This window comes from Somniosus microcephalus, chromosome 26 (genome assembly GCF_052327205.1).
Source record: "Somniosus microcephalus isolate GS21.2 chromosome 26, FLI_Smic_1.0, whole genome shotgun sequence".
Taxonomy (NCBI): Eukaryota; Metazoa; Chordata; class Chondrichthyes; order Squaliformes; family Somniosidae; genus Somniosus; species Somniosus microcephalus.
Window position 1 is genome coordinate 50,967,961 of NC_141012.1, and position 26,493 is coordinate 50,994,453.

The following is a 26,493-nucleotide window of genomic DNA, read 5'->3' on the forward strand; positions in this document are numbered from 1 at the left end:
TGAATTGAATTGAATTGAGAGAGAGGTGGGTGGGTGGGTGGGGAGAGAGAGAGAGAGAGAGAGAGGTGGGTGGGTGGGGAGAGAGAGAGAGAGAGAGAGAGGTGGGTGGGGAGAGAGAGAGAGAGAGAGAGAGAGAGAGGTGGGTGGGGAGAGAGAGAGAGAGAGAGGTGGGTGGGGAGAGAGAGAGAGAGAGGTGGGTGGGGAGAGAGAGAGAGAGAGGTGGGTGGGGAGAGAGAGAGAGAGAGAGAGAGAGAGGTGGGTGGGGAGAGAGAGAGAGAGAGGTGGGTGGGGAGAGAGAGAGAGAGAGAGAGAGGTGGGTGGGGAGAGAGAGAGAGAGAGAGAGAGAGAGAGAGTTGGGTGGGGAGAGAGAGAGAGAGAGAGAGAGAGGTGGGGGGAGAGAAAGAGGAGCGGGAGTAGGGTGTTCACGAAAGGAGTAGAGAGGTGGGGGGAGAGAGGGAGAGAGGAAGGGATGTGTTGGGTAGCTGGGACTGGAGGGAGGAGGGCAGCAGGGAGATTTCAGGATGGGAGAGGGGTGGGGGAGGGGGCGAAGCAAAGGGGTGGGGTAAGACTGGGGTGGTGTAGTGGGGATTTAGTGCGGGGGGAGGGGGTGTGTGTTAGAAAAAGGTTCTGTAGTTAACACGATTCCCAATGAGAGGAGCTGGAGCCTGTGACGTTGGACCAAAACCATGTCTAAAGTAGATTTAATCGTTCCAAAAGAAATTGGGGGAGAAATGAATTGCCGTTGCCAGGCTGGTACGAAGAGGGCACAGGGAATGATCCCAGTACCAGTACAGGTAGGCAGAGGTCTGACAAAGCGCAGATCAATGTTGTGCTGCTGCGGACCCTCAGGTCGGTCCTTGGGGAGGTGACCAGGACTGTGGGGAATGGGGGGGCCAGCGAGCCTGGGCTGGCAGAGAGCCATGGTGTTGGATGATGGAGGAGTGTTCCTGCTCCCCGTGGGTCCACATTAAGGCACAAATAAAAATAGTTAAAAAGAAAACCTTGCCCGGCCTTTGTCGACCTTCACCGGTCCCTCAAAGACCGCTGGTTAGGCCGCTGTAGAACTGGAAAAACTAGTCGGAGTTTGTATGGCGGAAGCTACCACCCCCCCCGGATTTTTTACCAATTGTTGAAACAAAGTCAAAAAACAAGCGTTAGTCCCCTCATTAACATATTAAAAAGGGGCCTGATGCCCATTTTAGACTGACCTATGGAGCGCCGGAACCAAACTGACACCGGCACTGTGTCAGCGCGGAGAGGGTCTTGCAAAACGGGAGCAACAAGGTCGACTTTCACCCTCACTGTTTGAAGCAGGCTTCAAAATACCAGCAAGTACATGAAAAAAAAAATCTGAATTTCTTAATGATACTGATCAGAGAGAGCCGGGACGGTACGGGTAAGTCACATCTGACTTTTTTTTTTTTTTGAGGAGGTCACTAACACGGTGGATAGGGGAGTGTCTACAGATATTATCGATATGGACTTCCAGAGGCATCCGATAAAGTTCCACATAAGAGACGGTTAACAGAAATAAGAACACACGCAATTGGAGGTAGAGGGATCTCTTCTGGGACCTCAACTTTTCACCATATGGCTTGGATAAAGTAAAAAGAGAGTTGTACATCCAAGTTTGCAGCTGACACTAAGTTAGGAGTGAGAGTAAATAGTGCAGATGGGAACTGGAATTTGCAAAGGGACATTGAGAGATTTAACTGAATGGGACAGACTACAACACAGCGTGGGGAAGTGAGAGGTCATCTGCTTTGGACCTAAGAAAGATAGATCACAAGATCAGAGTATTTTCTAAATGGTGAGAAGCTAAGAGCTGTGGATGAACAGAGAGATTTAGGAGTCCACGTACACAAATCACTAAAAGCTAGTGGACAGCTACAAAAAGTAATTAAAATGCTAATGGAATGTTGGCCTCTATCTCGAGGGCTGGAATGCAAAGGGTTGGAAGTTATGTTACAGTGGTCTGGTTAGCCTGCATCTGGAGCAGTGCCTTCAGTTCTGGGCCCCGCACCTCAGGAAGGATAGATTGACCTTGGAGAGGATGCAGCGCAGATTCACCAGGACAATACCGAGGTTAAAAGGGTTAGATTATGAGGACAGCTTGCACAGTCTCGGCTTGTATACCCTTGAGTATAGAAGATTAGGTGGGGGGGGGATTTAATTGAGGTGTTTAAAATGTTAAAATGATCTGATAGGATAGATACAGAGGAACTATTTCCGAGGGGACATTATCTAAAAATTAGAGCCAGGCCGTTCAGGAGTGAAGTCAGGAAAGACTTTTTCACACAAAGGGTAGCAGAAATCTGGAATTCCCTCCGCCAAAAGGCTGTGGATTTTGGGGGTCAATTGGAGCTTTTAAGTGCGAGCGCTAGACTTTTGTTGAGTAAGGGCATCAAGGGATAGGGAGCTAAGGCGGGTAAATGGGCTTGAGGTACAGATCAGCCTTGATATGATTAAATGGTGGAGCTCGAGATGTTGAATGGCCTCCTCGTTCCCATTATCCTATGTTCCTATACTCCAGGACCCCACTAGAAAATAAATCTCATGCCTCCAGCACTTACCATCCCCTCTCAGTAATTTTTAAATCCATCACTGCTACAAACAGTATTGTGTAGTTTAGGTTTCTTCCCACTGCAGTGATGAATGTGGGACCACCAGACGTCTCAAAGCGCTTTACAGCCAATGAAGTACTTTTGAAGTGGAGTCACTGTTGTAATGTGGAAAATGCAGCAGCCAATTTGTGCACAGCAAGGTCCCACAAACAGCAATGTGAAAATGCCCAGATAATCTGTTTTTGTTATGTTGGATAAATATTGGCCAGGACACCGGGGATAACTCCCCTACTCTTCTTCGAAATAGTGGCCATGGGATCTTTTACATCCACCTGAGAGAGCAGACGGGGCCTCGGTTTAACATCTCATCTGAAAGACGGCACCTCCGACAGTGCAGCACTCCCTCAGCACTGCACTGGGAGTGTCAGCCTAGCTTGTTGTGTTCAAGTCCCTGAACCCACAACCTTCTGACTCAGAGGTGAGAGTGAGTGACATTGTGCTCGTTATTGAGGCTGGCGTGCATGAAACTCAAAGTTCAGCTGCTAGTTAACCTTCTCTGCATGATATCTATCCCAGCATGGCTCTGCAGGTCAGTCCTCAATGCGCCACACGACGTGATTCAATAGCTGATTATTCACTCAGTAATTCCCTGTGGTGTGTAACAATGCATTGCTAGTCCCCAAACCACACAGTACTTCCTGGAGAAGCCGTTCATTAATAATGAACATTACTGACTTCTTTGTCGACATATCCAAATTTTAGACATTCCAAGATTCAGGCGTTTTAAGCGAAATGAGCTGCAGGCCAGTTTCCAGAGCAGCCTCGGTCACAATCATACCCAACAATGCACCTTTGATGCATCAACGCAGTTAAAAAAAATCTACAGAACTCCTCATATTTGAAAGAATCTGCAGGATCGCTCTTTTTGATCCTGCATTAAACATAGAAACATAGAAGATAGGAGCAGGCTTAGGCCATTCGGCCCCTCGAGCCTGCTCCGCCATTCAATGAGATCATGGCTGATCATCCAAATTCAGTACCCGGTCCCTGCTTTCTCCCCATACCCCTTGATCCTTTTAGCCTTAAGAAATATAGCTAACTCCTTCTTGAATATATTTAATGAATTGGCCTCCGCTGCCTTCTGTGGTAGAGAATTTCACAGGTTCACCACTCTCTGGGTGAAGAAATTCCTCCTCATCTCTGTCCTAAATGGCTTACCCCTTATCCTTAGACTGTGACCCCTGGTTCTGGACTCCCCCTGTTTCCATCTTCCCCCCAAGGATTGACAGCTCTCACTAAACAAGGCTGACCAGCCAGAAATAACAGCTCTCTGACTGGGTGAAGGGAACATCATGTTACACAGTCTCATAGAAACTCTGCAAGTGAATAATCGGGAGACATTTCTGTGAATACGAGGGGAGAGTTTGCTAATTATTATGGTGCTGAGGATGAGAGAGTGCTGCGTGAAGTGCCGGCTGTTTCAACGGTAAGATAACACAACAATTCAATTTAATAACACTAATATCATTTTGAACCAGCCTGGTTTTCTCTAAACAGCATAAATAACAATATTATCACAGGGATTAATGGCCATCCGGACAGCTACAGGCTATCATTTAACTCGTGGGGGGATTCAGGTGGTTTCCATCCTGGGCTGAATTTTCCAGTCTGTGTGGGTCTCACAGTGAAGCACAGACAGAAGGTGATATACAGGACTGCGAGCGAGGCCTCCCGCTGCCAGTCAAAACACAGAATCCCACCGGCCAGTGAATTGAGAAGCCGAGGTGACGTGACCAAGACCCACAGTGCAGGAGGCTGCCGAGAGGGTGGGAGGGACGATGGCTTTGCAGAACTGGGAAAGAATGAGTTAGAGATGCAGACAGGGAGCCGAAGAGTCTCAATTTCAACACAGTGACGGTGTAACTGGAGACTCCAGCTGAGAGAAAGATCACCTTTAATATCTACAATCATTAATATGCAGGAGTGAGTTACTGGGTGGAGCCTGAGTCGAGGGGTTTGGGCAGTTTATGGGTATCACAGAATCACAGAAACCCCACAGTGCAAATAGAGGCCATTTCAGCCCATCGAGCCTGCACCAACACATATCCCACCCTATCCCCGTAACCCCACGTATTTAATCCCCCTAACACTAAGGGTCAATTTATCATGGCCAATCAACCTAACCCGCACATCTTTGGACTGTGGGAGGAAACCGGAGCACCCGGAGGAAACCCACGCAAACACGGGGAGAATGTGCAAACTCCACACAGATAGTCACCCGAGGCCGGATTCGAACCCGGGTCCCTGGTGCTGTGAGGCAACAGGGTACCCGGGAGTGATTGGGTGGGGTGGTTGTGGGGGGAAGTTCGGTGGCCAGTTTCAGGACTGTGCGGCTTCCTGGGACATGGCATGCGGGAGGTGTAGCAGGCTGGAGAGGAGCAGCTTCCCAAAGCTCCACCACTGGGGGTTCCCTCGGCTCATGTCTGGGTCTGTTGTAGACTCACTGATGGAGATTGGTCGCTGTGATAAGTCAACAACTCCATTATCGTTGTATCGTGTGAGAGCCAGGATGGGAGAGGGCGAACTAGATGGAGCTTAAATAACAACAGAAAATGCTGGAAATACTCAGCAGGCCAGACAGCATCCGTGGAGAGAGAAACAGAGTTAACGTTTCAGGTCTGGGACTCTTCATCAACATGGACTCTTCTGTCTAGCAATTCCGATGTTGCCACCTCGATTGAGGCAAATGATCAAAGGTGACACAGGGTCCTCGAGTCTGTAGTTTCAGTGTGGGGGGGGGGGGGGCGGATGTGCAGAAAGAAACTTTTCCTCAAAATATTAAACAGATGAAATTCAACTTCAGCGGGTGTGAATCAGACGGTGGTGGATCAGCCGTTCATTCTCCTTTCTACTGACTTCAAGGGTAGTTGGTCCACGGCCCCGCCATCAACACCTGCTGAAGTTGAATTTCATCTTCTAAACCATTTGGGAGAATCACATGGCGAGGAAGGGAATGCACCAAGTCCCTGCTGATCGCGGCCTCTACCCTCTGCCGATCGCGGCCACTCTCTACCCTCTGCCGATCGCGGCCACTCTCTACCCTCTGCCGATCGCGGCCTCTACCCTCTGCCGATCGCGGCCACTCTCTACCCTCTGCCGATCGCGACCGATTCCACCCCCGAAGCCCCAATCACCGACCTTCACCCACCTTCCCGATTGCCACTGCTGTTCCCCCACCAACCCCCCCCCCCCCGGCCACCGGTCAGCCTGTCTGCTTGGCCAGCTGGCGGGTGGGAAACGGAAGAAAATTAGGTCCTGCCGTTAAGTTCGGCTGGATCTTCACATCCTCGGCCTCGCCAGCTTCTTCAGCCGTTATCAGCCTCACCGTAAATATTAGGGCTTCACTCTGCCTGTGGAACTGTGCCCAAGTGAGAGACAGCGTCCCTGTAACATATACCTCAGTGAGAGTCAGTGTCTGTGGAACTGTACCCCAGTGAGAGTCAGTGTCTGTGGAACTGTACCCCAGTGAGAGTCAGTGTCTGTGGAACTGTACCCCAGTGAGAGTCAGTGTCTGTGGAACTGTACCCCAGTGAGAGTCAGTGTCTGTGGAACTGTACCCCAGTGAGAGTCAGTGTCTGTGGAACTGTTCCCCAGTGAGAGTCAGTGTCTGTGGAACCTGTACCCCAGTGAGAGTCAGTGTCTGTGGAACTGTACCCCAGTGAGAGTCAGTGTCTGTGGAACTGTGCCCCAGTGAGAGTCAGTGTCTGGAACCCATACCCCAGTGAGAGTCAGTGTCTGTGGAACCCATACCCAGTGAGAGTCAGTGTCTGTGGAAAACTTACCCCAGTGAGAGTCAGTGTCTGTGGAACCCGTACCCCAGTGAGAGTCAGTGTCAGTGGAACCCGTACCCCAGTGAGAGTCAGTGTCTGTGGAACCTGTACCCCAGTGAGAGTCAGTGTCTGTGGAACCTGTACCCCAGTGGGAGACAGCGTCCCTGGGACCTGTACCCCAGTGAGTCAGTGTCTGTGGAACCCATACCCCAGTGAGAGTCAGTGTCTGTGGAACCCATACCCCAGTGAGAGTCAGTGTCTGTGGAACTCGTACCCCAGTGAGAGTCAGTGTCTGTGGAACCCATACCCCAGTGAGAGTCAGTGTCTATGGAACTGTACCCCAGTGAGAGTAAGTGTCCGTGGAACTCGTACCCAGTGAGAGTCCGTGTCCGTGGAACCCGTACCCCAGTGAGATTCAGTGTCCGTGGAACCTGTACCCCAGTGAGAGTCAATGTCTGTGGAAACTGTACCCAGTGAGAGTCAGTGTCCATGGAACCCATACCCCAGTGAGATTCAGTGTCTGTGGAACCCGTACCCCAGTGAGAGTCAGTGTCTGTGTTACTGTCCCCCAGTAAGTCGGTGTCTTCAGGAGAAGGGAAAATTGCCAAAAACAAATAAATCACCTGACTACAATGCAAGCTGAGTTCAAACACAAATGACAATAATGTGGGTTATAAGAACACACAGTGTCATATTGGACAATATTATTCTAGTTAATTAATACACAATTTCTTTATAGAATCATAGATAGAAGGACACAGCACAGAAGGTCGTCATTCGGCCCATCGTGCATGTGCCAGCTCTTTGAAAGAGCTCTCCAATTAGTCCCACTCCCTCGCTCTTTCCCCAAAGCCCTGCACATTTTTCCTTTTCTAATATTTATCCAAATCCCTTTTGAAGATTACTATTGAATCTGCTTCCACTGCCCTTTCAGGCAGTGCTTTGGCTTTATTGCCAATGACATGAAATCTGTGCCCTCTGGTAACCGACCCTCCAGCCACTGGATACAGTTTCTCCCTATCTACTCTTGCACTACTAATAATCTTAATCACAATTTAAAAGATTGTTCACGTTCACTGAGGTAAAGTAAATGGGTAACTGACAGAGAAAAGTGCAAATGAGATAAAAATGGACAAGATTTTTGCCTTTTTCTCCCTGTCAAGTGAAGGTACTTTTAAGTGCGAGTGAGCTCCCTCTCTCCGGGACCCTGTCTGTTGCTCACACCTGGACAGGCAGCGCCCCCCTGCGGCCCACATCTCAGTCCCACTCACCCCACCTGAACAAACCAACCCAGGAGGCCAATCCGTTCAAGATAAACCGAAAAAACTGTAGCGCCAACAGAGCGAGAGCCAAAATCGCACATCAGGCCAGTCTGCATCTGTGGCGAGATCACAATCCAGCTGCCACCCTTGGCCAGGACCGAAAGCCATGAACCAAGGATTGATGTTCACCTGCCTCTGCCCCCTTGTCTCACCTGCCTCTGCCCCCTTGTCTCACCTGCCTCTGCCCCCTTGTCTCACCTGCCTCTGCCCCCTTGTCTCACCTGCCTCTGCCCCCTTGTCTCACCTGCCTCTGCCCCCTTGTCTCACCTGCCTCTGCCCCCTTGTCTCACCTGCCTCTGCCCCCTTGTCTCACCTGCCTCTGCCCCCTTGTCTCACCTGCCTCTGCCCCCTTGTCTCACCTGCCTCTGCCCCCTTGTCTCACCTGCCTCTGCCCCCTTGTCTCACCTGCCTCTGCCCCCTTGTCTCACCTGCCTCTGCCCCCTTGTCTCACCTGCCTCTGCCCCCTTGTCTCACCTGCGCTCTGGCTTTGACTCCGGGTGCAGCCAGACTTGACATCTTCTGCCTCCTTACACAAACTAATTTCAGGTGATGACTCAGGAGAAAGTGAGAGAGTGGCTGGGCAATCCGGTCTCACTCCGGCTCCCACCAGTCACCCTCTGACACCAGCTTGCGGTATAACTGCAGTCTGGCTGCTCTGAACCCATAGGGCGGGTCTCCGGATTCGGAGCCCGTTCCTCTGCTCAGTGTCAGCGCGTGTAACTGGCCAGATCAGTATCACACTCAGGAAATCGCTTCCCCCGCCTCCGGCGCTTTGCATTTTTAACACAAAAATAAAATCTCCCTTGTCAAATCCCACCAGGAAACCTACATTTCACCGCACCCTTCAGCCCTCCCGACCAGGGCTCTGCTACCTGGCGCAGTACGGAACCCACCGTCCTATCAAAGCAGCATTTCCAACTGCTAGTGAAATCCAACCCAATCCACCCAACTTTAAACGCTTCTTATTAAAAGCTGCACCGTGCCTGTCCTTTTCAGGCGGTGTGGAGGAGAGTCAGATCCACATTTCCAGGGCTCACTGACTCACCCACTCTGCTCCAGTCTGACACCGCCTGCTCCCCACCCCCTGGCTCAGCGTGCAAGGTGGTCCCTATAGTCTAAAGTTCAGCCCCATCGGCGTCCCCATCCCTTAACCCCCAACTGGAACCCCGGCGTCCCATACCTCCCGCAACCGGCCCGGGGCTATCTGGAAACTGCAAGGGGAATCCGCCATCGGACTTACAGCACAGCCCCCGGGGTTAGTCCCTCTGTCCTCGCTCCATCACACCCGCTTGTTCCGATCCGTCTGTCTCTCGCAGCAGCTCCAGCTTCCTCTCCCCGAGCAGGCAGAGAGAGAGTTATACATGGGAGAGAGAGAGGGAGAGGGAGCCATGTGATCACAGCATCAGCCGCCGTCACAGTTTAGTAATTAACAGTGCTGAGTTGCAACAGGGCTTTTCAGAGTGTCTGTCCTTTATCCTGTTGAAATATTATCTGTCTAACTATATCTGTTTATCATTTGTGTGTCTATCTATCTATCTATCATTCTCTCTCTACCTATCAATTCAATTCAATTCAATTCAATTCAAATCGCTTTATTGGCATGACAAGGTACATCCTATGTTGCCAAAGCATCGAAAAACATTCATGGTTGTACACAAAAATACAGATCTATCCATACAGTGTACAAACAGGTATATCCCTGAGTGTATAAATATACATTCATATAATTTGTATATACTCTTTTCTTATATTTAGTGGTTGTCCCTCTGTTTATGGCAAGCTGTAACATAGTGTGCCGCTAAGGTTACACAATTTCTCTCTTCCCCTAGTAGGTATGGGAGTTTTTGGTCGTCATTCAAATTTCTGAATTCCGGGCATATTTTTGTGAATTTTGGGTAGAAATTCTCCCTTATGCCCTGATATTTTCTACACGCTGTGAGGAAGTGCATCTCTGTCTCCACCACTCCCTGACCGCAGTGAGAGCATATCCTGTCCTCTCTTGGTAGCCAGGTCTGCCTGTGTCTACCTTTTTCGATCGCCAGGCGATGTTCACTAAGTCTGTACATTGTCAAGGTTTTTCTCATTTTGCTATCCTTTACCCTGGTCAGGTAATCAGCCATGTTGTATTGTCTGTTTAGGGCCAAGTAGCAATTGAGTTTGCTTTGGGTTTTTGTTGTTTCTGCCCAATATGACAGATATTTTTCCTTTTGCTTAGCGACGTTTGTGTTGGGTCGAATTCTTTGTGTTACGCTGTCACTGTCCTGGGGCTGGTTATTGTTAGTAGTGTTAGTAGTTACTTCACTGAGTCCCAGGACTAGTTGACTGAGGGTATTCTTCTTTATGGTCCTCTCTTGGCATTTCAGGGCTTCGTAATGATAGCATTGGGGGTTGCTCATTTCTAGGTGTTTCCAAAATTTGGTGGCTCTTTTTTGGATAGTGATTATTAATGGATATTGGCCTAGTTCTGCCCTGCATGCATTGTTTACGGTTTTCCTTTGAGTCCGGAGGATACTTTTACAGAATTCTGCATGTAGGATCTCAATTGGATGTTTGTCCCATTTTGCAAATTCTTGTTGTGTTAGCGGTCCCCACACCTCTGCCATAGAGTGCAATTGGTTCAATTACTGATTTGAAAATTTTGAGCCAAATGCTAATTGGGATTTCTATTTGGATTGATTTTTTAATGGCATAGAAAGCCCTTCTTGCTTTCTCTTTCAGTTCATTCACAGCCAGATGAAAATTTCCCGTAGAACTGATTTTTAAGCCCAAGTATGTGTAGTTAGTGGTTTGTTCAATTTTGGTTGTTCCTAGTGTGAAATTTATTTTGGGTCCCTGATGTCTGGATCTTTGCTGGAACACAAGGACTTTGGTTTTTTGGGGATTTATTGTCAGGGCCCAGGTCTGGCAGAACGACTCCAGCAGATCCAGGTTCTGCTGTAGACCCTCCTTAGTTGGTGACAGCAGAACCAGGTCATCTGCATAGAGGAGGAATTTAACCTTGGATTCATATAGGGTGAGGCCGGGTGCTGTAGATTGTTCAAGTAGTTTTGCCAATTCATTTATGTAAATATTAAAGAGTGTCGGTGAGATGGGCGAGCCCTGCGTCACCCCCCGCCCCTGTGGGAAGTATTTTGTTTGTTTGTCTCCAATTTTAACTGCACATTTGTTGTTTGTATACATTGATTTAATTACATCATATGTTTTTCCCCCTACCCCGCTTTCGATAAGTTTCAGGAATAAACCGTCGTGCCAGATGGAATCGAAAGCCTTCTGGAAATCTATAAAGCATGCATAGATTTTGCTTTTGTTTTGATGAACGTGTTTGTCAATTAGGGTCTGTAGGGTGAAGATATGATCTGATGTTCTATAGTTTGGCAGGAATCCAATTTGGCTTTTTCTCAATACATTGTGCTCCTCAAGGAAGTTTATAAGTCTTTTGTTTATGATACTACCTATCTCTACCTATCTACCTCCCTCTCTCTCTATCTATCTCTCTATCATTCTCTCTCTCATCTGTCGCTCTCTCTCTCTCTATCATTCTCTCTCTCATCTGTCGCTCTCTCTCTCTCTATCATTCTCTCTCTCATCTGTCACTCTCTCTCTCTCTCTCGCTATCTAATCCCTCTGATGTTGGATAGTTTTAAAGCTATTCCTATATGTGTTCATAACAGGGTCATTTTCATGCAGCTCCTGCCCTAAACCATCATCTCAGGGACGGGGAGCATGGTGGCAGGGATGTGGCTACAGCACTGTACCCCTGACTTTCCAGCCTCTCTCAGTGCAAGCAGGACTGGGAGTGAAGCTTCAAAACAATGAGCCCAGTTCTCTATTCCATGTGGATGTGTGAAGTGGAGCTCTTGTTAACGCAGAGCACCCCTTCACTGCGCTATAATAAAAGCACTTTCAGCAGAGTCCCATTAAGAACCCGTGGGGCCCTGGGCAAGAATATTCAAGCTCCCATCCCGATCTGCACCCTCCACCCCTTCACACCCCATTTAGGAGTAAGTGAATTTTTATCAGCGTGATAAGTGATAATTGCTGCCAAACAACCTCTCTGGCCTGAAATTTAAATGTTATGTGTGGAGTCTCATTCCTTCAGAGTTTAATTAGTGTTGGAGATGAAAAAAATGAAAATAATTTGTTTTACTTTTTCTGTCTGTCTCTTTTATCTCTCTCTCTTAAACCCATCTTTCTTTTCCAATCTTCATTTCATTTCAGATTTAAATCTAAGCTATGCTTCCTGGTTAAGACTCTGTGCGGATTATTTTGATGAAAGGGTGAAAACAGGCACTATGTGGGTGCTGTGCTAATAAGACACGCCGGGCGCGAAATTTGGGGGTGTATCGTCGGCTGTTAAGGCCGGTTTTGATGAAAAATGGCGGCCGACTTGTTTCCGCCCGCTTCCGCGGGTCCTGCGGCAGCCGCCATTTTGCGGAGGTCAGCGCTCGCTCCAGATATTTAGATGAGGCCGATGGTGATGTCAGTGAGTGTGTAACACTGATTTGACGCACGATTTGCTATTTTGGACGTCGCCGCTCCATTTAACGCCCTCTCCTAATCGCGACCAGCTGGCCGTGCGCTCAGCAGCAGGAAGGACCCCCTTAGCAGCGCTAGTTAAAGTAACCATCAACAACTTGCAGCTGACTTGCTTGCTCAGTTCTACTGGCTCTGTCTAAGTTTGTGCAACTGTTTGGAGTTTTCTAGAGTTGTAAAGTTGCTGAGGTGTCAGGGAGTATTGGTGCAAGTGGAGAACACCTTGCTTCTCATTTAAAGGACTCTGCTCACACCACTTGCTCCCAGTCATGGGGCTCTATTTGCAGTCCCCCTCTCGCTCAAGTATGATAGGGAGATGGAGCAAAGGCAGCGAAGTAAGGGAGAAGGTGCTCGCAGAGGGAGGAGGAGAGTGGGATTAAACGGAGTGGACTTGAACAGGGTGTTTTATTTGGGAATTTGGAAAGAGTGGAAATTCGGAGAAGTGGGGGCAGGAGTTGCTGCTTTTTGCCTACATTACTTGTAGTGCTTTGTGTTACAGGTAGATATTTAATTTCAATACCCTTAACTTAATCTGGATCAAGTAAGTAGTCAAGAAACGACACTGTAAACTAAGTTACCTAATTACAAATTTAATTACATGTATTAAATAAAACAAGGTCATATAGGGATGGCAGTGCAGGCGGTGTGCCACAACTGGAGCATGTGGGAGTTTGTGGAGAGTGTCATAAATCTCATCATCGAGAAACTACCTATGAAATAACACTGGACGGCCAGCTGGTGGCGCCGTCCAAGGAGTATAAATACTCGGGCATTGGCCCCAGCTTTCCAGGGACATTTTGTAAGACAAGGAGCTAGTGAAGTACAACTAGACTTCCATATTCTGAAACAAGTTGATTAAAGCCTTGCTTTCTGCTCAAACCAAGTGTGTAGTGAGTTTTATTATGTCAGAGAGCATTGTGATCCCGGACAACCATGTTTGCAGTAAGTGTCGGCATCTTGAGGAACTTCAGCTCAGAGTTTTTGAGCTGGAGTCTGAGGTGCAGACATTGCGGGGCATCAGGGATGGGGAGAGTTACATGGACACTTTGATCGAGGAGGCAGTCACACCCCTTAGGTTAGGTAGTGGTACAGGTCTGGTTAGTGGTCAGGGACAGGAGGGTGTGACTGCAACTCAGGCAGGTAAGGGGACCCCAGGTGCAGTGCTGGAGGGGCCTCAGCCTTTGCTCTTGTCCAACAGGCATGAGGTTCTTGTTGCCTGTGTGGATGAGGGAAAAGCCTGCAGGATCGATGAGCAAGCTGACCATGGCACGATGGTGCAGGAGGCCATTGAAGTGGGGGGTGTGAAAGGGAATGTAGTTGTGGTAGGGGACAGTATAGTCAGGGGTAGAGATACTGTTCTCTGCAGCCGCAACCGAGAGTTCTGAAGGTTGTGTTGCCTGCCCGGTGCCAGGGTTAAAGACATCTCCTCGTGGCTGGAGAAGAACTTGGAGTGGGGGATGGAGGATCCAGTTGTCATGGTCCACGTAGGAACCAACAACTAGGAATGAGGTTCTGCTGAGGGAGTTTGAGGAGCTAGGATCCAAATTAAAAAGCAGAACCTCAAAGGTAATAATCTCTGGATTGTTACCTGAGCCACGCGCAAATTGGCATAGTGACAAACAGATTAAAGGTTTAAATGCGTGGCTCAAAGAGTGGTGTGGGAGGAATGGGTTTCAGTTCATGGGTAATTGGCACCAGTAATGGGGAAAGAGGGAACTGTTCCCTTGGGACAGGCTCCACTTAAACCGGGCTGGGACCAGTGTCCTGGCGAACCGATTAACTAGGGCAGTAGACAGGGCTTTAAACTAATGAAGGGGGTGGGAGGATTCAGGAAAGAGTAAATTTAAAAGCAGCGAGAGAAATGTCAAGGCTCTGGAGCAGAGTAGAGTTTTGGGTAAAAATAAGCAGAGTGGGTCAGGAAGGGACAGAGAGAGTAACAAAGGTCATAGGGCATCAGTGACTAAAGTGACATCAGGGAAAAATAGAAATAAGTCAAAGCTAAAGGCACTATATCTGAATGCACGAAGCATTCACAACAAAATAGATGAATTAATAGCGCAGATAGAAATGAACAGGTTTGATCTAATAGCCATAACGGAGACGTGGTTGCAAAGTGGCCAAGGTTGGGAATTAAATATTCCAGGATACTTAACTTTTAGAAGAAATAGCCAAATGGAAAAGGAGGAGGGGTAGCCCTGATAATCAAGGATGGGATAAAGACAGTAGAGAGAAAGGATCTTGGCTCAGAAAATCAAGAAGTAGAATCAGTTTGGGTGGAGCTAAGAAACAGCAAGAGGCAGAACACATTGGTGGGAGTTGTTTTAGGCCCCCAAACAGTAGTTGTTATGTAGGGCAGAGTATAACTCAGGAAATTAGAGGTGCATGTAACAAGGGTAATACAGTAATCATGGGGGACTTTAATCTACATATAGACTGGGCAAACCAAATTTGCAGTAATAGTGTGGAGGACGAATTCATGGAATGTATGCAAGATTGTTTTCTAGATCAGTATGTTGAGGAACCAACTAGGGAACAGGCTGTTTTAGATCTAGTATTGTGCAATGAGAAAGGGTTAATTAATAACCTTTTAGTAAAGGGGCCTTTAGGGAAGAGTGACCATAATATGATAACATTTTTTATTGATTTTGAATGTGATTTTGTTAAATCTGAAACTAGGGTCTTAAATTTAAACAAAGCAAACTACGTAGGTATGAGGGGCGAGTTTATAAGGTAGATTGGGAAACTACATTAAAAGGTATGATGGTAGACAAGCAATAGCTTGCATTTACATAATTAATACATAATTTACAACAAATATACATTCCTTTAAGGCACAAAAACCCCACAGGAAAAGTGGTTCAACTGTGGCTATCAAGAGAAGGCAAATATAATATTAGATCAAAGGAAGAGGCTTATAATGTTGCCAAAAAGAGTAGTAAGCCTGAGGATTGGGAGGATTTTAGAATTCAGCAAAGGAGGACCAAGAAATTGATAAAGAAAGGGAAAATAGAATATGAGAGTAAACCATCAAGGGACATAAAAACAGACTGTAAAAGCTTTTATAGGTATGTAAAAAGGAAAAGATCAGCAAAAGTAAATGTGGGTCCCTTACAGGCTGAGACAGGAGAAATTATAATGGGCAATAAGGAAATGGCAGAGAAATTAAACAAATACTTTGTGTCTGTCTTCACGGAAGAAGACGCAAAAAACTTTCCGGAAATAATGGAGAACCAAGGCTCTAGCGAGAATGAGGAACTGAAAGAAATTAGTATTAGTAAAAAAAAGTACTGGAGAAATTAATGGGACTGAAAGCTGAGTAATCCCCTGGACCTGATGGCCTACATCCTAGGGTTTTGAAAGAGGTGGCTATAGAGATAATGGATGTCATTTTCCAAAATTCCATAGATTCTGAAATGGTTCCCAAGGATTGGAAGGTAGCTAATGTAACCCCACTATTTAAAAAAGGACTCGATGGGCTGAATGGCCTCCTTCTGTGCCATTATGACTATGAGGGAAAGAGAAATTGGGGAACTACAGACCAGTTAGCCTGACATCAGTAGTAGAGAAAATGCTAGAATCTATTATTAAGGACGTGATAACAGGGCATTTAGAAAATAATAATAGGATTGGGCAGTGTCAACATGTTCTGTAACCGCAAAGGCTACTACTCACTTAATGTGCAGTTGTTGTGCGACCACGCCCAGTGCATCGTGATGATGAGTGCCTGCTCTCCTGGCAGCAGTCATGATGCCTTCATCCTGTGCCAGTCCAGTGAGCCAGCATTCTTCCAGCCACCACGTCAAACCTGAGGGTGGCTGCTCGCAGACAAGGGCTATCACCTCTGCACCTGGCTCATGACTCCCCTCCGCAACCCCAACACTCGTGACCAGGCCTCATATAATGAGAGCCATGCCGCCACCAGGAACATCATCGAGCAGACACTCTGGGTGCTAAAGCAATGGTTCCGCTTCCATGACTGCTCGGGAGGAGCCCTCCAGTACTCGCTGGAGTGGGTGTCCCATTTTGTGGTGGTCTGCTGCATCCTCCACAACTTGTCAATCATGAACACGCAGCCTTTGCAACCACGGGTTCCGGGACCACCTCAGGAGAAGGAAGAGGAAGACGAGGAGGAGGAGGAAGGGAGGAGGCAGGCAGCAGATCCCTGTTCTGGACAGGCTGTCCATGAACGCCTCATCAGACTCCGATTCCAATGAATGAAACCCCAGGTCCCCGTTGGTCACCACTTCCCCATCATACCATCCCGCTGTCACGGAACATCACAGCGTCCTCCTGGGCACAAAGCTCAAATGAGAGACACCACAAAACACACATTCCAAACATAATTCAAAAATTCATCAAGGTCAAATCAAAAGACCAATGTCAACTACTCACCCTTGTGCATTCCCTTCATGTCTGTCTTTCGTGTGTCTTTACCTACTCTAGTGCGCCAACAAAATGCTTCCCCCAGTGGCTGCAGCATGGCTGGTGGAAGGCTGCTGACTTTCCATGGAGGAAACTACAGATGGCCTTGCAGGATGACCTCGAGCAGCTCTGGGCCTAGAAGACCCGGCTGTGGACTGCACCACCTCGGTCTGGGCTGACTGGCTGACAGGCAGCAGCAAGGGCACCGGCGGAGTGGCAGTGGTGGGAGTAGGAATGCTGTTGTCCTGAGAGAGGACAGCAGGTCCTTGCTCCACGGAGCCACTGCCACTTCCCCGGGGCGGCGCCTTAACATTCCTAGTCATCTGTTGGGGGACGGATTGCTGGACTGCTGCGACACCCTGCAAGCCCCTTTCGACACACGTAAACCCAGCGATGATGGCGACAGTTGGAGCTTGCGTGGCAGCAAGCTGAGCCTGTGTGAGAGCAGTCTGAGCTTCCACTGTAGCACGGAGACGTTGGGTCGCTTCCGCCTGTGCTGCAATGGAAGCTGCGATATCGCTCATCACATCCAGCATCATCTTTGAGTCCATAAGGTCTCTAATGGATTTGCCCATCAATTCCATCCTGGAAAACATGGGCTCCAATCTCTGCGCAAAGCCCCGTGCAACATCAGAGCTGGACTCCTCCATGCTCCTTGACACTGACAAGAGGCTCTCTGGCAGGCTTGCCATTGCACCAAGCATTTCTGTGTGCATGCCCATCACCCTTCTTATTAAGGTCACCCCATCAAGGCCATCCTGTGCAGCAGAACTCAAGTGCGAACTCGCTCTCCGAGGAACTGCCACCTGAGCTACTCTTTACCCCTGGTCTGGCTGCAGCCCACTCTTACCCGGTGACTCACCACGTGCAGATCCCATGTCTATGCTACCCTCTAAAGTACGTGCAGTGCCATTTTCTGAGCTGGTGTCTGCGAGTGTCAGATGCAGCATTCATAACAAAATAGACGAGTTGACGGTACAAATAACTGCACATGAGTATGATCTGGTGGCCATTACAGAAACATGGCTGCAAGGTGACTATGACTGGGAACTAAACATCCAGGGGTATTTGACAATTAGGAAGGACAGACAGGAAGGAAAGGGAGGTGGGGTGGCTATGTTAATAAAGGATGGAATCACTGCAATAGTGAGAAATGATACTGGGTCAAAGGATCAGGATAGTGAAACAGTTTGGGTGGAGATAAGGGCCTAGAAATTCAGTTGGTTGCGCCAGCAGTTAGCGCCTTAAGAGAAGTGAATTTCGGGCGCTATGCGTGTAGCGCCCGGCCACAGCGCAGTTTGCGCCTCGCCCCAAATTAAGTTGACCCTTAGCGCCGGCGCAAAGTTTAGCGCCCGCCCGGATGCGCGCGCAGAAAATGACGTCACATCCTCGTGCAACGCCCTTTGCGCGCCCCGATTCCAAACTTCAGTCGGACCGCCCCATTGTGCGGCTGGCGGCCAGAGCGTTTGTAAAATGGAACGCAACACAGCCGACGCGGGCCCCAGGGAGCGCAAATTAAAGGGCACGTACCCTGCAGTATAAAGGGCAGCCATTTTGCAGCAAACACTCTTGGGCAACGGATTTCTGGACACACAACAAGGAGGAGAGCTAACTGGTTTCGTGCAGCAATAGCTCAGGTATTTTTGGACTCAGGCCAAAGCGCTGCAAGTGCCCTGTTGGAAATTTGACTGTTTGCCAGCATTTGATGGGGGTTGCATGGGGTGCCAACGCGGAGTTTCAGCGCCATGTGCGTAGGGCTCGCAGACGCGGGGTCAGAGGGGCAGCCCTGGCTAGAGGCAGAGGGGGCAACAGGCGTCGGCAACATAGGCCTTACCCAGTCAGGGTATACCGCCAGCAGCGCTCCTACCTCACCATGAGTGGCGCGCGATGTGTAAGAAGGCTGAGATTCCGAAAGGAGGTGGTTGCAGAGATCTGCCACCTGCTTCGCAGAGATCTGCGTCCAAAGCTCAGGTGCAGGACGTCTCTGTCGGTGGAAGTGAAGGTGACGGTGGCATTGAACTTCTATGCCACCGGCTCCTTCCAATCTGCTGTTGGGGACATAGCTAACATATCCCAGTTCGGCGTGCATCGCTGCATCCGCCAGGTGACCGATGCCCTTTTCAGAAGGAGACGCCAATTCATCTCCTTCCCCATGGCCCTGGAGAGCCAGCATCAGCGTGCAGTGGGATTTGCAAGACTCGCGGCCTTCCCCTTGGTGCAGGGCGCCATTGACTGTACGCATGTGGCTTTGCGGGCACCTCTGGAGCATGGCGAGCAGTGTCGCAACCGGAAGGGCTACCATTCTCTCAATGTGCAGCTGGTGTGTGACCACAAGCAGCGCATCCTGGCTGTCAATGCCTGCTTTCCAGGCAGCTGCCACGATGCCTTTATCCTGCGGCAGAGTACTGTGCATGACATGTTCGAGGCACAGCCTCCCCCAAGAGGATGGCTACTCGGGGACAAAGGCTACCCTTTGTGTACCTGGCTCATGACCCCGCTCCGCGCGCCCAGGACCGCTGCTGAAGAGGCATACAACGAGAGCCATCAAAGGAGCAGAAACATCATCGAGCAAACTATTGGGGTCCTCAAGCAGCGGTTCCGCTGCCTTGATCGTTCCGGCGGATCTCTGCAGTATTCGCCGCACCGGGTCTCCCAATTTGTCGTAGTTTGCTGCATGCTACACAACCTGGCTCTCCGCAGGATTCAGGCACTGCCACCTGACATTGGACCACCACCTCAGGAGGAGGAGCAGGAGGAGGAGGAGGAGGAGGAGGAGTACGTTCCCAGGAGGGAGCGACAAGGTCCAAGGGCCGTCCGTCGCCAGCTTATTGAACGTAACTTCTAAGCCCCCTGTCAGGGAATGCCTTGTGGCCATGAAGCAAGATGAATGCAGCCGCTCCGCAAGCCCTCAGCCGGCGAAGGCAACAAAGACTAACAAGAACAACCATGGACACTGTCTGAATAAAGATAAATTTATATTTGACAAAAATGAAACCCCTTCCCACATGAATCCCAAAAACAATCAATGGCCCCCACAAAAAGTGCAACAAACGACTCACTCCCACAACCTGGGGAGGAGTAACTCCACATTTGAACAAACCAGGCCTCAACCTCGGCCTTAACGCAAAAAACATACCCATAAACAAAACAACCATGGGCAAAATAAAGATGTCCACCGCCATATAAAATGAAAGCTGGCCACACCCTCTACTTAGTGGCCCGCGAGGGCGAGACCTTGTCCAGCCTTTTGGCGCCCCTGCCCGGCCTGCTGCTCCTCCACAAGCTCTGCCCAGTGGCTGCTGCGAGGCTGGGGGAAGGCGCCTGAGGGTCAGATGTCCTTCCGCCAGATGGCCTTGGGGGGCGGCCTACACGGGCTTTGGGCCTCGAGGGGCCGGCTGTTGATTGGCGCACATGTGCATGCCCACCATCAGCTCCAGCCGCTTGCCGTTGACGCTCCACTGGGGGAGTGGCGGCGACGGATGGCGCAATGTGGGCAAGCTGGCGTATTGGAGGCGCTGGCTGGTGATGTCGCACGCTGGCACTCGCCCGGGCACGCACTGCACGATCCGCACCAATCAGCCGAAGGGCGGATCGCTGTGCTGCTGCAGCGCGGCGGGTGTCCTGGCGATGCCTGGCTGAGGCAGCGCGTGTGGCAGCAGTGAGTGCCCCTGTTGCCCTGGTCTGCGCCCGCATCACATCCGCCACTGACTTGACGGCATCCGCCAGCGACTCCATCGCCAGAGGCATCCGTTCCACTACCTCCATCATCATCCGGCCACTCTCGGCATTTGATGCCCCAAACTCCCGCACACTGGTCGCCAGCGACTCGATGGCCTCAGGCATCCGTCCCACCACCTGCATGAGCTCTGTGTGGCGGCGGTCCGAATCCTCGGCCATTTGGTCCAGCTGGCGCGCCTCCTCCGAGGTGAAGGTGGCCGGACTGGAGGCGGGGCTCTCCCGCTGGGGAGCAATGGTCCGAGCTAGGTGACCCTTGGCACGTTGCTGGCGCCGAATGTCCGCAGCAACTGCACTCCCCTCCGATCCTTCCCCCCTCTGGAGGGAAGGCCGCGGCCCACCCGCAGCCCTCCTGGGTGGCTGGACGCCACTGGTCCCAGCAGCTGCACTCCCCTCCGAAAGTTGCTCCAGGCTCTCGTCCAGGGAAGACGTGTCCAACACTTCGCCCTCTGCTGCGGGACCTGAGTCCTCCCCTGATGGTCTGGGTTGCTCTTCCTCCTCCTCCTCCTCCTCCTCCTTTTCGGAGGGGCTGTCACTGGCAGCTTCAGGGAGCTCTTCGTCACCAGCTGAAAGTAGGAAGGCACAAGAGTAGCTTCAGAGTGAGGAGAGGGCGTCAGCGAGGGAGTCATGACTGGTGGCATTCAGCGCATTGGTGGCACAGTGGCAAAGGAGGTAGCTCGGATGCGCAAGTGCGACGAGAGAGGGCCAAAAGGCGAGGTCCTTACCATTGCCGGGCAGCGGAGGGTCGGCTTCTCCGCACGCTCTGGGCACAATCACGCGGCCTCCCATGAGGCCACTCGCGCGCTCCTCCAGGGGAGTGAGCTTCTGGAACTTGGCGCGGCCTCCCCCGGTGATGTTGCGGCGCTTGCGATTATTCGCAAGTTTAGCCTGCAAGAGAAAGGACGGGCTCTAAGTACGGTGTGTAGCCGTGACGTAGTGTGCACTGCCTCCCATGGTGGAATAGCTTGGCCAGAGTGTAGCCCTGATCTAGTGTGCACTGCCTCTCATGGTGGAATAGCTTGGCCAGTGTGTAAAGTGCAGAATGTGCAATTGATGCTCATGACTGTCCCAAAGCTGCTGGCTGAGGGCTGCCCATTAGGCCTTTCAGGTCCCTTTGCCCATCATGTCAGGTGTACATGCAAGAATGAGGAGGAGAGTGGAAAGCATACTCACCCTGACAATCCTGGTCAGGTCATTGTATTTCTTCCGACATTGCACCTTGTCCCTGGGGGCATCGCCGTGGGACGACACCCTGGTGGCGATCTCCCTCCAGGCTTTGGTGCAGACGCGGTGGGTGGGATTCCTGCCATTGTCTGGGAACAAGATCCTGCGCCTCTTCTCCAATGCTGTCAGCATGATATCCAGATCACGCTCTGAGAAGCGCAGGGCACGCTCACGGGCCTACTCATGCGTTGCCATGGCTCCTTGGGCTCAGCAGCAGTGTTGAGGCCTAGTTTGAAAGCTGCAGTGTGCAGGGCGTGGCAGCAGACCAAATCGTCCCTTCCCCCTTTAAGAGCTGGCCGGCGCCACGGGGTCTGCTGTCAATCAAAAAATGACCGCACCCGCGCTGCGCCTCGCCTCGGCGCTATCCCTCTGCACCGCCGGCTTAGCGCCTAAAGATAGTCGTGTAACACCTCTTTTAGCGCTCCAGCAACCTCTTAGGGCGAAGCAACTGAATTTCGGCGAAGGGGGCGCAACTTTGGGGCGGGCGTTAAAGTCGGGCGGGCGCTAACGTTAGCGCCCCAAAACTGGCAAAACTGAATTTCTAGGCCAAGGAATAATAAGGGGAAAAAGTCACTAGTGGGCATAGTCTATAGGCCTCCTAACAGTTGCAACTCTGTTGTTCGGAGTATAAATCAGGAAATAGTTGGGGCTTGTAATAAGGGAACAGCTATAATCATGGGGGATTTTAACTTTCATATTGACTGGACAAATCAAATTGGGCAGGGCAGCCTTGAGGAAGAGTTCATAGAATGCATTAGGGACGGGTTCCTTGAGCAGTATGTAACTGAACCAACCAGGGGGCAGGCAATCTTAGATCTGGTCCTGTGTAATGAGACAGGATTAATAAAAAATGTCCTAGTAAAGGATCCCCTTGGAATGAGTGACCATAACATGGTTGAATTCCAAATTCAGTTGGAGGGTGAGAGAGTTGGATCTCAAACCAGCGTACTAAACTTAAATAAAGGAGACTATGAAGGTATGAGAGCAGAGTTGACTAAAGTGGACTGGGAAAATAGATTAAAGTGTAAGACGGTACATGAGCAGTGGTGTACATTCAAGGAGATATTTCACAACTTTCAAGAAAAATATATTCCAATGAGGAAAAAGGGGCATAAAAGAAAAGACAGCCATCCGTGGCTAAGTAAAGTAATAAAGGATAGTATCTGACTGAAAACAAGGGCATATAAAGTAGCCAAATCTAGTGGGAGGATAGAAGATTGGGAAGCATTTAAAAGCCAGCAAAGAATAATTAAAAGATTAATTAAGAAAGGGAAGATAGATTATGAAAGTAAACTAGCAAAAAATATAAAAACAGATAGCAAGAGTTTCTACAGTTATATAAAAAGAAAAAGGGTGGCTAAAGTGAATGTTGGTCCCTTAGAGGATGAGACCGGGAAATTAGTGGTGGGGAACATGGAGATGGCAGAAACGCTGAACAAATATTTTGTATCAGTCTTTACAGTAGAGGACACTAAAAATATCCCAACACTGGACAAACAGGGGGCTATGGGGGGAGGAGCTAAACACGATGAAAATCACTAAGGAGGTGGTACTCGGTAAGATAATGGGACTAAAGGCGGCTAAATCCCCTGGACCTGATGGCTTACATCCTAGGGTCTTGAGAGAAGTGGTGGTAGGGATTGTGGATGCATTGGTGGTAATTTTCCAAAACTCCCTGGATTCAGGAAAGGTCCCAGCAGATTGGAAAACTGCTAATGTAACACCCTTATTTAAAAAGGGAGGCAGACAAAAGGCTGGAAACTATAAACCAGTTAGCCTAACATCTGTGGTTGGTAAAATGTTGGAGTCCATTATTAAGTAAGCAGTAACAGGACATTTGGATAAGCATAATTTAATCGGACAGAGTCAGCATGGTTTTACGAAAGGGAAGTCATGTTTGACAAATTTGCTCGAATTCTTTGAGGACGTAACAAACAGGGTGGATAAAGGGGAACCAGTGGATGTGGTGTATTTGGACTTCCAAAAGGCTTTTGACAAGGTACCACACAAAAGATTACTACACAAGATAAAAAATCACAGGATTGGGGGCAATATACTGGCATGGGTGGAAGATTGGCTATCTAACAGAAAACAGAGAGTTGGGATAAATGGTTCATTCTCTGGTTGGCAATCAGTAACTAGTGGTGTTCCGCAGGGGTCAGTGCTGGGACCCCAACTCTTTACAATCTATATTAACCATTTGGAGGAAGGGACCGAGTGCAACGTATCCAAGTTTGCCGACGATACAAAGATAGGAGGGAAAGCAGTGAGTGAGGACATAAAAAACCTGCAAAAGGACATAGACAAGCTAAGTGAGTGGGCAAACATTTGGCAGATGGAATATAATGTTGGAAAGTGTGAGGTTATGCACTTTGGCAGAAAAAATCAAAGAGCAAGTTATTATCTAAATGGAGAGAAACTGCAAAGTGTTACAGTACAAAGGGATCTGGGGGTCCTGGTGCATGAAACACAGAAGGTTAGTATGCAGGTACAGCAGGTAATCAGGAAGGCCAATGGAATCTTGGCTTTTATTGCAAGGGGGATGGAGCATAAAAGCAGGGAAGTCTTGCTGCAGTTATACAGGGTACTGGTGAGGCCACACCTGGAATACTGCGTACAGTTTTGGTTTCCATATTTAAGAAAAGATATACTTGCTCTCGAGGCAGTTCAGAGAAGGTTCACTCGGTTGATTCCGGAGATGAGGGGGTTGACGTATGAGGAAAGGTTGAGTAGGTTGGGCCTCTACTCATTGGAATTCAGAAGAATGAGAGACGATCTTATCGAAACATATAAGATTGTGAGGGGGCTTGATCGGGTGGATGCGGTGAGGATGTTTGTACTGATGGGTGAGACTAGAACTAGGGGGCATAATCTTAGAATAAGGGGCTGCCCTTTCAAAACTGAGATGAGGAGAAACTTCTTCACTCAGAGGGTAGTAAATCTATGGAATTTGCTACCTCAGGGAGTTGTGGAAGCTGCGACATTAAATAAATTTAAAACGGAGATACAGTTTCCTAGCTGATAAGGGAATAAGGGGTTACGGGGAGAGGGCAGGGAAGTGGACGTGAGTCTAAGTTCGGATCAGCCATGATCCTATTGAATGGCGGAGCAGGCCCGAGGGGCCGTATGGCCTACTCCTGCTCCTACTTCTTATGATTCTTATGTGTGTCTTTATCTTCTCCTCCATCAGTGTCTTCCCCAACTTCAGGACAGGCTGGGCTGCTGGCTGTTCTTGAGTATCTGAAAGCAGAAAGTCACAAGGGTCGGGTTGTGGTGAGGAGAGAGGGGGAAAGCAAGATATCCATGCATACACCATCAGCAGCTTGTAAGCGAGAAGAGATTGTGGGCTGAGGGGGAAGTGGGATGTGAGAAGAATGATTAGGTATGAGCATACCGTCCTCGTCAGTGATGCTTTCCACTTCTCCGCTGGCCACAGACTCTGTCACAGCCCCTCCAATTATTTCAAACACTGCTTCCTCCAGGTTAGTTAAGTTGTCAAGCCTTGCTTGGCCGCCTCCCGTCTGCTGTTGCTCTCTCTGGTTCTGTGCCCCTTGGCCTGTAAGAAAAAGGGAAGTGTGTCAATAAGTGTAGAGCAATGTGTTTGGGTGAAGTGTGTCAGTGAGTGTAGAGCAATGTGTTTGGGTGAAGTGTGTCAGTGAGCGTAGAGCAATGTGTTTGGGTGATGTGTGTCAGTGAGCGTAGAGCAATGTGTTTGGGTGAAGTGTGTCAATAAGTGTAGAGCAATGTGTTTGGGTGAAGTGTGTCAGTGAGCGTAGAGCAATGTGTTTGGGTGAAGTGTGTCAGTGAGTGTAGAGCAATGTGTTTGGGTGAAGTGTGTCAGTGAGTGTAGAGCAATGTGTTTGGGTGAAGTGTGTCAGTGAGCGTAGAGCAATGTGTTTGGGTGAAGTGTGTCAGTGAGCGTAGAGCAATGTGTTTGGGTGAAGTGTGTCAGTGAGTGTAGAGCAATGTGTTTGGGTGAAGTGTGTCAGTGAGCGTAGAGCAATGTGTTTGGGTGAAGTGTGTCAGTGAGTGTAGAGCAATGTGTTTGGGTGAAGTGTGTCAGTGAGTGTAGAGCAATGTGTTTGGGTGAAGTGTGTCAGTGAGTGTAGAGCAATGTGTTTGGGTGAAGTGTGTCAGTGAGTGTAGAGCAATGTGTTTGGGTGAAGTGTGTCAGTGAGTGTAGAGCAATGTGTTTGGGTGAAGTGTGTCAGTGAGCGTAGAGCAATGTGTTTGGGTGAAGTGTGTCAGTGAGTGTAGAGCAATGTGTTTGGGTGAAGTGTGTCAGTGAGCGTAGAGCAATGTGTTTGGGTGAAGTGTGTCAGTGAGTGTGGAGCAATGTGTTTGGGTGAAGTGTGTCAGTGAGCGTAGAGCAATGTGTTTGGGTGAAGTGTGTCAGTGAGTGTAGAGCAATGTGTTTGGGTGATATGCCTGCCATGGTTGAATAGCTGTTGGTGTTTACAAACTGTGAGATGTGGGTGTGAGTCTTGCAGCAGTGGAAAGTGTGTGAGGGTGAAATGAAGCTATGATTGCGAGGTATGAGTGGTGATAGCTGGAGATTGTTGGTAGGGAGTGATGGGGGTGTGGTGCATTGAGCAGTGTGTGAGGCTTGTGGTGCAGATGTTGGGAAATGGCATTTGTTGAAGCCTTCACTCACCTTGATTTGCCCTGTGAGGTCATTAAACTTTTTGCAGCCCTGGATCCAGGTCCTGGGGACAATACTTATCGCGGTGATGGATTGAGCAATCTCCTCCCAGATCCTTCTAACGTTCAACCTTGAAGGCTTCCTGCCTCCATGCGGGTATAGGACGCCCCGTTGTCATTGGATCCCAGGACCAAGGCCTCCAGTGCCGATCTGAAAAACAT

The 26,493-nt window shown here is 49.4% G+C and overlaps 1 protein-coding gene and 1 pseudogene across 1 annotated transcript in view; both read right to left on the bottom strand.

The window, feature by feature from the left end:
* LOC147100449 (G protein-activated inward rectifier potassium channel 4-like) overlaps positions 1-9,122 on the bottom strand; it is a 67,806-nt gene extending 58,684 nt beyond the window's left edge. Inside the window, exon 1 of the mRNA XM_085968177.1 lies at positions 8,957-9,122. The gene's annotated coding sequence lies outside the window, so the exon portion shown is untranslated. The remainder of the gene's footprint in view (positions 1-8,956) is intronic.
* On the bottom strand, positions 4,306-26,493 carry LOC147100450 (uncharacterized; annotated as a pseudogene).